The sequence below is a fragment of the Pinus tabuliformis genome, chromosome X, assembly GCF_031772625.1.
Source record: "Pinus tabuliformis cultivar Carrire ecotype Pingquan chromosome X, CPIR1, whole genome shotgun sequence".
Taxonomy (NCBI): Eukaryota; Viridiplantae; Streptophyta; class Pinopsida; order Pinales; family Pinaceae; genus Pinus; species Pinus tabuliformis.
The window spans coordinates 512,774,249-512,785,686 of record NC_142308.1 but is presented as its reverse complement, the minus strand read 5'-3'; positions in this window follow the sequence as shown (position 1 = coordinate 512,785,686).

Below are 11,438 nucleotides of genomic sequence, written 5' to 3'. Positions count from 1 at the left end.
TTACATGCACCTACTAACACACCCCCCCCACAGGCACTAGCTAATAAAAACCCACCATGACCTACACTACTGCCTGCACAACTCGTACCTAAACCAAATCACAATAGGACACCTCAACCTATGCAAAACATAGATATCCAACCCTTTCCTACATACATGATCACGGCCATTCCTATGAACGAAATCCAGTTACGGTCAGGAAAAATAGTGAATAAAGGGAAATCGATTGTGGTTATTCAAGAAGAGGTGCCCTCCCCGTCATCCGAAAAACATTCACAAAATGAAAACCAGCAAACAACGGAAAAAGAGTTTACTGAACCACCATACCCGGAGAGACTAATAGTAAGGAAAGAAGAGGTCCTGCTTGAATATGACCTGGAAAACGAGCTTAGAAATGTCTGTATTAAAATTCCACTTTTACAAGCAATCCGAGACATCCCTATATACACTAAAATTGTCAAGGATCTCTGCATCAAGAAACTGGGGAGAAAAGGGCATAAAAACTAGAATGTCAAAATTATGAGTCAAATGTCCACAATGATTTCAGATATGCCTACCAAATATAGTGACTCTGGGAACCCCATTGTCACTATCGAAATAAATTGAGTGCTTCTGCCAAATACTCTTGTAGATTTAGGGGTTGCAATAAATGCAATGACTTATGAAACAATGACATCCCTACAGCTACCTGGACTCAAAACCACCCCTATCCTTTTAGAGATGGCAGATAAATCCGTTGTTAAACCAATAGGATCCTTGGAAGATATAGTAGTCACTATTTCCTCCTAGCAATATCCTATAGATTTTGTAGTCATTTCTCCAAAAACCTCTAGACCTGGACACCCTATGGTCCTAGGAAGGCCATTGCTAGCCACTGCAGATGTCGTCATCGGATGCAGAAATTGGGAAATGATTATTTCAAATGGTTCTCACAATCAAATGTTGTCCATCTTTCCACCTGCTCAAACAGCTGCCAAAGTACCAGTATGGCTCGAAAATCCTTATGGAGACGAAGACTGCATGTTTCCATTATTAACATTAGATCAGTCTAGAGGTCTCCAGGAACACTCTGATGAGCATGTTTTGCAACAGTTTCTAGCTGATAGTTCTTGCATCAATTATCCCATCTCGTTTAATGGTTATCAGCATGTGTTTAGTGATGAGTTTCAGGAAACCTACCATCCGGCCGTCTTCGCCTCATTTGCAGCCATGGAAGGAAGCCAGGAGCTCACCACAGAACCTGTGGAAATATTTGAAGGGAAAATTCTACATATTGGCACAGGATTGACTACAGAACAAAAGCAACAGTTGATGAGTATGGTTCGAGAACAAACCGGAGCATTCACATGGGATTACTTGGATATGAGAGGTATACATCCAGACACTTGCATCCATCATATTTACACAAACGAAGAAATGAGACCTATTCGGCAGCCGCAAAGGCGGATGAACCCAACATTGAAGGATATCGTTAAAGAAGAGCTTCAGAAACTTTTGGCCGCAGATTTCATTTACCCCATTTCCGATAGCAAGTGGGTATCACCTCTAGTAGTAGTCCCAAAGAAGAATGGAAAATGGCAGATCTGCGTCGATTACAGAGAATTAAATAAAACCACGTTGTGCGATTATTTTCCATTGCCTTCTATTGACAAAGTTCTTGACACGCATGCAGGTAAGAAATATTTTTCTTTTTTAGATGGCTATAGCGGGTACAATCAAATACAAATAGCCGAAGAAGACCAGGAAAATACCACCTTCACATGCCCATGGAGTACTTATGCATATAAAGTCTTTCCCTTTGGTCTTTGTAACGCTCCCACCGCCTTTCAAAGAGTTGTGCTTGCTATCTTTTCTAACCTAATCCATGGTTGTGTGGAAGTCTATATGGATGACTTCACAATCTATGGGGATGACTTTCCGCAAGCCTTGGAAAATCTAGAGAAGGTATTGATCCATTGTCAAGAAGTCAATCTGGCCCTTAGTAGTGATAAATGTAGGATGATGCAAACTAAGGGGATTGTTTTAGGCCACCATGTATCCTTTGAAGGAATTCAGGTTGACCGGGCAAAAATCGAGGTAATTTCGTGTATCCCTATTCCGAGCTCACAAAAAGAGGTAAGAAGTTTTCTAGGGCACACAGGATATTATCGACGATTCATTGAAAATTTCACTAGAATAGCAGCACCATTATTTAAATTGTTAACTAAAGATGTTGACTTTGTATGGAATGTTGACTGTCAACAGGCTTTTCAGGTACTGAAGGAAAGATTGTCCACAGCTCCGGTGCTAAGAGGACCAAACTGGTCCTTACCTTTTCACATTTGTACAGACACTTCAGACACCGCACTGGGAGCGGTTTTGGGACAAAGGGAGGATAACTTTCCCTATGCCATTTATTTTGTTAGCAAAAATCTCTCTCCCGCTGAATTAAATTATACGGTCACTAAAAAAGAACTGTTAGCAGTTGTACATGCTATAGGGAAGTTTAGACATTATATTACTGGTTACGAGACATTTGTTCATATGGATCATTCTGTTGTTAGATTTTTAATGAATAAACCAATTACTAATGGTATGATAACTAGATGGTTGTTGCTTCTACAAGAATTCAATATAACTTTAATTGATAGGCCTGGAAGGGATAATTTGGCAACTAATTTGTTATCTCGTTTGAATCTTATGCAGGAAAGCATGCCAACGTCAGTGCCAAACGAATTCCCAGACGAAGCTTTATTTGCCATTTCTACCATTACCCCTTGGTTTGCTGATGTTGCCAAGTATTTGATATCAGGAAAGTTACCTCAGAACATGTCAGCTCGGGAAAGGCATAATATAATACAATGCAGCGCTAATTACTCATGGGTTGAGGGACATCTATTCTATACAAGGCCAAACTTAATTATGAGGTGATGTATATGGGAAGACAAAATGCATGACATACTAAGCGCTAGTCATAATGAACCTTGTGGCAGCCATTTTGCCGATAAGAGGACGGCATATAAAGTTCTCCGCACCGGATACTATTGGCCTACGCTCTTCAAGGATGCCAAGAAGTTTGTTTTAAGTTGTGACACTTGCCAAAGAATGGGGAGACCAGTGGCCTCCGATGAAATGCCCCTTCACCCACAAATTGCTATTGAACCCTTTGAGAAGTGGGCATTGGACTTCGTAGGGCCCATCACCCCAATGTCAAATAAGAAAAAATATATTTTGGTATGCACTGATTATGTCACCAAGTGGGTGGAGGCTAAAGTATTGTACGCTGCCACAGAAAAGGCGGTAGTGGAGTTTTTGTTCGAGGACATTTTTACAAGATTTGGGGTCCCTCGTGAAATTGTCACTGACCAGGGCACCCAATTTACATCAAAGTTGGTCAAGGCACTTACAGAGCAATATCAAGTGAAGCATCACAAATCAACTCCTTACCACCCCCAAGCTAATGGGCAAGTAGAGTCCACGAACAAGGTGTTGGAATCCATCCTTACAAAGACAATTCAACTGCATCACAGAGATTGGGCGGAAAAGTTACCAGAGGCACTTTGGGCTTACCGAATCACTTGGAGGAATGTGACCGGGCATACTCCCTATGAGCTAGTCTATGGTAAACAAGTACTTCTACCCATTGAATTTCAGGTAAAAACATTTAGAACAGCTACTCAATTAGGCATGAATTTAAACGAGGCTCAAGAGCAAAGATTGATGCAATTGAACGAGCTAGATGAAATCCGACAAGATGCCTACCACCGAACTGCATTAGTACAAAACCAAAGAGCCCGATGGCATGATAAATTCATTAAGAAGAAAGTCTTCTGTCCAGGCGACTGGGCCTTATTATATGATAGTAAGTTTAAGCATTTCAAAGGTAAATTTTCTACCAGATGGTTGGGACCATATGAGGTAATTGAAGTTTTTGATAATGGCTCAGTTCGCATCTATACTATTGATAATGACAAGACTTCTTTTGTGGTAAATGGTCATCACTTAAAGTTTATCATAAGCCACTCTCACATGATTAGTTTTTGCAGGAAATTCAAAAGGATCCAGGATTGGAGTTGATTCATGCAAAGGACCAGCCCCTTGTTGGTTCAGTTAATTAATTTTTTTTATCTATTTTACATATATCTATACATATATAAAACAATGGGTTTTCACTTTTGTTATCTATAGGTGGTCCTCCCCACAGCCCATGTAGAATAAAGGAGGAATTCACCAGGAGGAATTTTATCCCTTTACCCAGGCCTGGTGGATTACATATGGAAAAGGAACTTGTGGAGTCTTCTTTGGAAGCCTTCAGACTCTCTAAATATGAAGCTCCTGGCCAATGGCTGATCCAAGCTCGTAAATGAAATGGACCAACAGTAGTTTAGGGATTCCTTGGGTACAAAATTGTTCTTTTCCAGGCTCAAGGAAATAATTACGAAAAGGAAACATGTGGAGTCTACTTTGGGCAATTCATACTCTCTAAATAAGAATGCCTCGAGCACTAACTACTTTAGGCTCGTTAAAATAATAAGGTAGTAGTAGTATAGGGATCCTCTGGACTATGAATTATTCTTTTCTGGGTCCAAAGGAATAACTACAGAAAAGAACCCCCCCTGGAGCTCTCTTTCTGGCCATTTCCAGCTCCCAAAAAAGAAATGCCCCAGGCAGTCACCATTCCAGGCCTGGTTAAAATCCATGGATTGGTAAAGCAGTCTCCTTTACAAAAATAATGAGCAACCTAGTCGATGATATGGAATCTGAAGATTCCGGGAGGATAGCAGTCAATCTATCCCTTACTCGCTGTCCAGCTTCAGTTGTTTTCATAAGGATCCCAGAATCTGATTTTACATGACCCCGTTCAAATAATTGTGTTTTATGTCTGATCACCTCTGTTTCATGCTGTGCTCGAAAGGTCCAGGTCCTATACTCTGTCCAGAAATACAACTCATATTGTACAAGAGGGCCCGAAATTTTGCTTAAACTGGGGTCCTATAATCCCTCAGCTAATGCCAAAACATACACACGGAACCATTCTGTATTACTTTGTCTATGTTAATATGTTTTGAAGAAGCAGGGCCATCTTCATATGTAGTGGGGGAATGATCAAAACCACCATATTGCTCAGAGTTAAGAACAGACTCCTGGAAACAAGACTCTATTTTCCAAAGGCTTAGCATGTTAATCTTCTAGAATCTGGGCGCCCAGCACACAATCGTAGGAGCCGTTTCAGCACGTGGATCACACACTCGACATAAATCATTCAAGTTGTTGAGGTATGCATTTGTATTTCACTTGAATTTTACTGATAGATAGTTAAAGTGTTTATCATTGAAGCATGCCTTGGGATCTATCCTATGATCATCATGACCGGATATCCTATGCCTCACTTGTCCAGTCCCGATTCATGGCAATTATCACCCAGCGTGTTATATCTCTGCCATCACCTTCGATTTATCCTTGTTATGACCGCTCGTTGCTCATTCCGAGATGCCTTGCGTCTTCATGAAAATAACGTGCCGCCTCATAACAAGGGTGCTCACACGTTCCATTCCCAGATCACACCCTGCACTTAAGTGCCCACCCTCCTAATCAGAGAAAGCGGAATGATTACCATCATGGAGCCAACCCACTAATTTGATCCATCATCATAATGGGCATCCAGCTGCAGTTAAAAATGCGGGTGATTGTAGACTTGGGCGAATAATTAACCAGAGATAGGCAATGCAGGCGATTGCAGCTAATCCAAGGTGCCATGGGAGCGGATAGACATGAACCTACCTTCGTTCAGTTCTCACATAGCCCAGAGTATGAAGGATGTAAGGTGAGTTTGGAAGAGAATGGTTGGATGCCTTTTCTCCAGAAACTCCAAGGATATAATGATCAGGTGGCGCTCGCATTCACTCGGAGCTTCGACGGTGAAAACGCCCAAGTTGGCAACCTCAGCTTCAGGATGACTGATGAGTCAGTGAGTAGGGCAATTGGACTACCAACTGAGGACGAGAAATTTTTCAAAGGTGGCCAATTAGAGGTACCAAATTGCACCATGTTCCTAAAACCAGCATACAGATCCATTAGTTGGACAAAGGGTGTGCTTCGTAGTTGTATTGAGGAGCAATGGTACCCACTCCTGACAATGCTACAACACTTTGTGACCTGTGAAGGGAGGTTCGTTGTTGTTTTTCTCTATCATATTCGGCTCATGGTCCATTTTACAGAAGGTAGGCACCTCAATATCCCTTATTTCCTAAGGTTAAGCTTACATAAAATGGCAAAGGGAATTCAATCTCATAGCAAAAAGCCTGAAACTGCATTATATCATCACAGTTTGATCAAGATCTTATTGGTTGCTGAGCTGAAGAAATGAAAACGGTCATGGGAAGATTTCCTCATAGAGGCGTTTCCTGGACAAGAAACACAAAATAAAGGCAGACAGCGTGTAGTAGGCCTAACCTTGAAAAACGAAGAAGAAATTCCCCCATACAAATCTGAGCCTACCCATTCCCCTACTCCGGTGTCCCCACCTCTTCCTACAGCCACAGGTAGCTCGAAGGATGGCACACAAGGAACTCTGGTGGAAAGTCCCATAAGCTCACTACAGAAAATGAAGTATGACGGGACGAAACCTACCCGACCTAATCTCAGTCTCATGACAGAAAGTGATGCCCCGGAGTCTCCAACGGATCCACCCCTCAACCCTGAAAGCACTGCTCCTAAAGCTAAACGCCGGAAACCCCGATTTCCCTCCAAAACTTTCCCAATTCCTATGGTTGAAACTTCGGCTCAAGGTCACCGTCAGACCCGTAGTATGGCCTTTTCCCCGCAGAACACTGTTGAAGGACCTAGCATCGTCCATATCCCTATTTCGTCCTCCCACGAGACCAGTCTTCCGCAGTCTCAAACGCCCATAGCAGAGGAGCCCATTGCCGCAACTAAACTCCAAATCCCAGTGGATATTACACGGGATATGGAAGCCTTGTCCCCTACTGAACCAATAGCAAGCAGGAACGCTACAAAGAGCACTCGACAGCCGTCATCTTCTAAGCAGCATAGAGGAAAATCGCCAAGGGGGAGTATCTCGCAGCAATCAACGACCCCGACTAAAAGCCTACAATGGATGCTGAGGAGAATTTAAAAATTATGCTTGTGAAGCTGCGGAAAACAATTACCAAGCTTAGAGAATATGCAAACAAATATAAGGTATTGTTTCATTTTGTGAAGAACGTAAATCAGCAAGTCAGGGATTCCAATATGAAGTTGTATGTTCAGAATAATGCTTTGGTATGAAAGAACAAGCGCCTTCTATGTTGGAAGGCAGCCCGCAACAAGCCTGCAAAACAATTGAGTGCTAAGGGCATAGCATTGCAATTCCAAAAGTGCTCACCACCTATTGGGCGAGGGATCGAAGTCTTAATCAAGACTGCTAGTCTTTGACAACAGTCTCCTTCAGCTGGCAGTCTCCTTTTTGTTGGATGCATGAGGGCATGCATCAGGTTAAGCGTGGGAGGATGTTGATCCCCTATTTTGTCCCTATTACTATCAGTTCAATCCCCATTTTGACCTCTTTTTGGCACTATGGAACCTACTTCTTTGCTAAGTTTACTATCCTAATCTAGTCCCAATCCCCATTCGAGGAAATTTTTCTTTTGATTCCATTTGTCTATTTGTTGGTAGATTTAAATGGATATAAGTAGCATATTCTTAAACTAACTTATTCTTGTAATCGAGCGTAGACTTCTCAGCAAAATGTGTAGGACTATACCAGAAGAAGTGGTTGAGGAACCATGACTCTCTATTTCAGTACTCAAAATCCACATGCAGATTGGTACTCAAACAACACAATGGGCAAGGAATCACGCACTGCTGGATGGGGAGATTGAGTCAACCATGAGAAGAATGCATCCGACCTCAAAATATTCACTCTCCTTCCTTTAGATATAGCAGACACTAAGTTGGGGTTTGGTTACGAGGTTGTTCATCAATTCGAGCTAGCAGTTCAAACCAACTTGTTTTGAAGGAATAATATTGTTCAACGGTTATAAATTGTTATTTTTAAGTTTAAAGTCTAAATGGAATCAAATGCCTATAAAAGGCGGGGATGTAATATGTTAGGCAACATGCTAAACTTTTGAAATACTTTGTTGTGTAACCATGACTGAAGTTCTAATAGAAGTCTGTTATGATGCTCTTGCTCTGAATTCCAGTGGAATGTGTTGAATGGAACGCTGATGCTCATGTTTTAACTGTGATTGTAATTGTTTCGTTGCTGTAAGTTTAAAAGCCCCCAGGTGTGGTTGGACCCACCCATCTGGGTTAGCTCTGTATTTTTCATTGACAGTGTCACTGTGAAATTAGTGCAGTTAGTTTCCTTTTCCATTATCAGTTAGTTTAATTGCATTGTTTGTTTGATTGATTAGTGCATACAGGTGTGTGAATGATTTCGAGGTTCTTGTTATTGACATAGTGGCAATTAGATTTTGGTGTGAACTTTGTGTGCCTTCCAAACCAGAGTTGTACCGTTACCTTGACTTACTCTCATCTTAGACACATCGTATGATCGCTTGCTGAGTAGATGGAATCAGTACCTGTGGACAACGCTGGCATAAGTCTTTAAACTCCTTAACACAATCTTAATTGATTAAAGACAGGCTCGATTTATTTGCCAAACCTACCTCTGTTTCTCTGGGAAGACCGACTCAAATCAATCCCTTGACTGAACTGTAGCACGGAGTAGGCAACCCAAAATAGGCGAATGTTGCATTGACTGTTCAAGATGTTATGAATTGAATTAATGACCAAGGTAGGAAGTCGCATTATTTGCACAAATGATTGATTGGGATTCATTTTGTTTTGTTTCATTCAACAAACTATCGGGTCAATGTGTTGTGGGTTGGTAACAAAACATTGCAGGAATGATTTGTGTGTGATTAGCTACTGAAGACCAATTCTTTAGTTTACCTCCCCTATTCATGCAATTGCCAATTTCATTAGCCGACTGAAACAAGTGCTCTACCCTCTTTTGTGCAATAATTAGTCTCATTGAATGATTGATCTTTACTTGGTTCATAAGGTTCCGGTTATCCATTGTGTAGTTAAATCATTACTTAAATTTGCAGAAACATATTGGTTGTAAGGATATTCATAAGTCAATATTGGTGTGATCCCAGGAAATATTTAAGTACAGTTCCTTGAATTTGTGTGATTACATAGCTAGGTGTTAAGCAAAATCAACGTTAAGATTGCTTTCATTAAAATCTTGTAAGTAGTTGATTTGAAGATGGGACAATAAGTAAGTAAGTGACAGAGTAAGACAAAGTAAATCCTCCAAATTAGTACTTAACTCCTGAGTCTTGATAAGGGAACATTAAGTACAGAACGATTGTTTGATCAAAGCACTGCTAGGATAGACTACTCATTTTCTTACAAGTTGGATGGTTATAAATTGCTTCAGGAATGAATTGTTATTTACAATCAAGAGTTTAATCAGTTGGGTAGTTATTAGTACAGGTTGTTTGATTATTTCGAGTAAGAAATGCTATTACCATAGGATGCTTGTTGAGGAATGATTGAGTGGTTTTTCACATAGAAAGTCTGGTATAAGCATTCAGAGATCTGATTGATACTGTTTGGTGTGGATAAAAGTCTATTCTCTAGAGATACATAGTTGAGTACAAATTTGAATATTGAAATTTGTAAAGGTTTTAGATTGAATTTGATTGTTGGGTTTGCTCTTGACAACTAGATGATGTGATTTACAAATAGTTATCACTCCATAAATTGTAAAAAGGAAATCATCAAACTCTGACCTAGCCCTGAACAAAGAGAGCGCAAGGCAATTCGTGTTTACGAACCCCGGATTGACAATTAATATTAAGGGATTCAATCTGATCATTTAAATCTCTCAACACTAACCTCTTGCGTGGGAATCCTCCCTTGTGGGGATAATATTCACCATAGAAGAATTGGAGATAGGACACTAAAGTGACCATGGTGGATGATCTCTTTGTTGTCAAAAGGCCTACGTTCCTAGTGAGGCTTTGCACTAGGATTGCTAGATTTTGCAGTAATAGGACCCAAACCCCATTGATCATGACTCAACACCTCATCTTGGATACATCGCAGCTACTTGTATTTACATTTATCTTCATTATGGTCATTTAGCCATTGTACTTGTCTTTGTCTTTATTTTTTATCCTATGGCCATATTATCATGTAATTTTTGGTTGCTTGCAAAGCCTATGGCCATATGAGCATGCACTTTGTTGGTTTCTTGCAACATACACTACTATTTTTTGTGATATGTTGGTGGGGCAATCCCAGGGTTTTATAGACCCTTTAGACGAGACGAACTTTTTCTTGACGCAATTTCAACGACAACCCACATTTTTCTATAAAATGCATGTAGATATCATTTATTAATAATTTTTAAAAGAAGTATTTTATCAAACAAAATAATTTGGGATGTACCCAAAAAAGAAGGGCAAACATAGTCAAATTATTATAATTTTACTTTTAAATGTTGCATAAAAAAAGAGTCATAAGTTTAAGCCAGTTTATCGGCAAATATTTGTGCTTCATGTTATATAGGGCAGACTTACATACCATATGTTGATTTCTTACATAAAAGGGGCAAAGAGATTATGGCATGTTATGCTTATAGGGTTAACTTTAATAGCAAATTATCATAGAGAAATACTTGAGAAAACCTTCTTTAAGTAATGCTCTTCAATGATAGGATTGGCTACCATCTACATCTAAATTTGATCTACATATGGAAATGTGTGTCTTTCAAATTGGAAGATTGTAAAACTCCTTGATCTATTTAACATGGACAAATTTACCTTTAAAAATCGCAGCGATGAAAAATCAAATGTAAACCCACTCTACTAAAAATGAAAATTTTGATCATAGAATGTGTGCTATGTTAAATGTGTGCTATGTTAATTGAAGTTAGAGATGGAAGATTTCTGCTAAATTTTGTTCAAAATGGCAACAAGAAAATCCTGATTTAATTTTTAGGAGAAAATTGGAATTCTACATCACTAGACAGCTTGAATGAGTTAACTGAGTTGAAATAGTTGTTGTCACTCAATTAGCTTAGTTAATTCGACTTGAGGGCCTAACTTGAGTCATGTAGAGTGGTTCCTAAATTTTAGGAGCCTATGGTGAGTTTAATTTGAGTTGTAATAGTTTAATTTAGTTAAATTGAGTTAATGTCAATTAAACTAGTTCCAATTGTTGAAGGAACTAGTAGGAGGTCTAGCAGTGGGGTGCAACTTCATGTATTCAACTAGTTAACTGATAAATCAACCATAATTAACTCATGCATGCATGAAATTCGAATTACCCGATTGAGATTTGTTAAAATTGGCAACCAGGGAAAAACTTCATGTGGGTCATCTTATTCATGGCTGATAATATTTTTATTAGATTCCTCTCGTCGAGAGGTGTAGGATTGA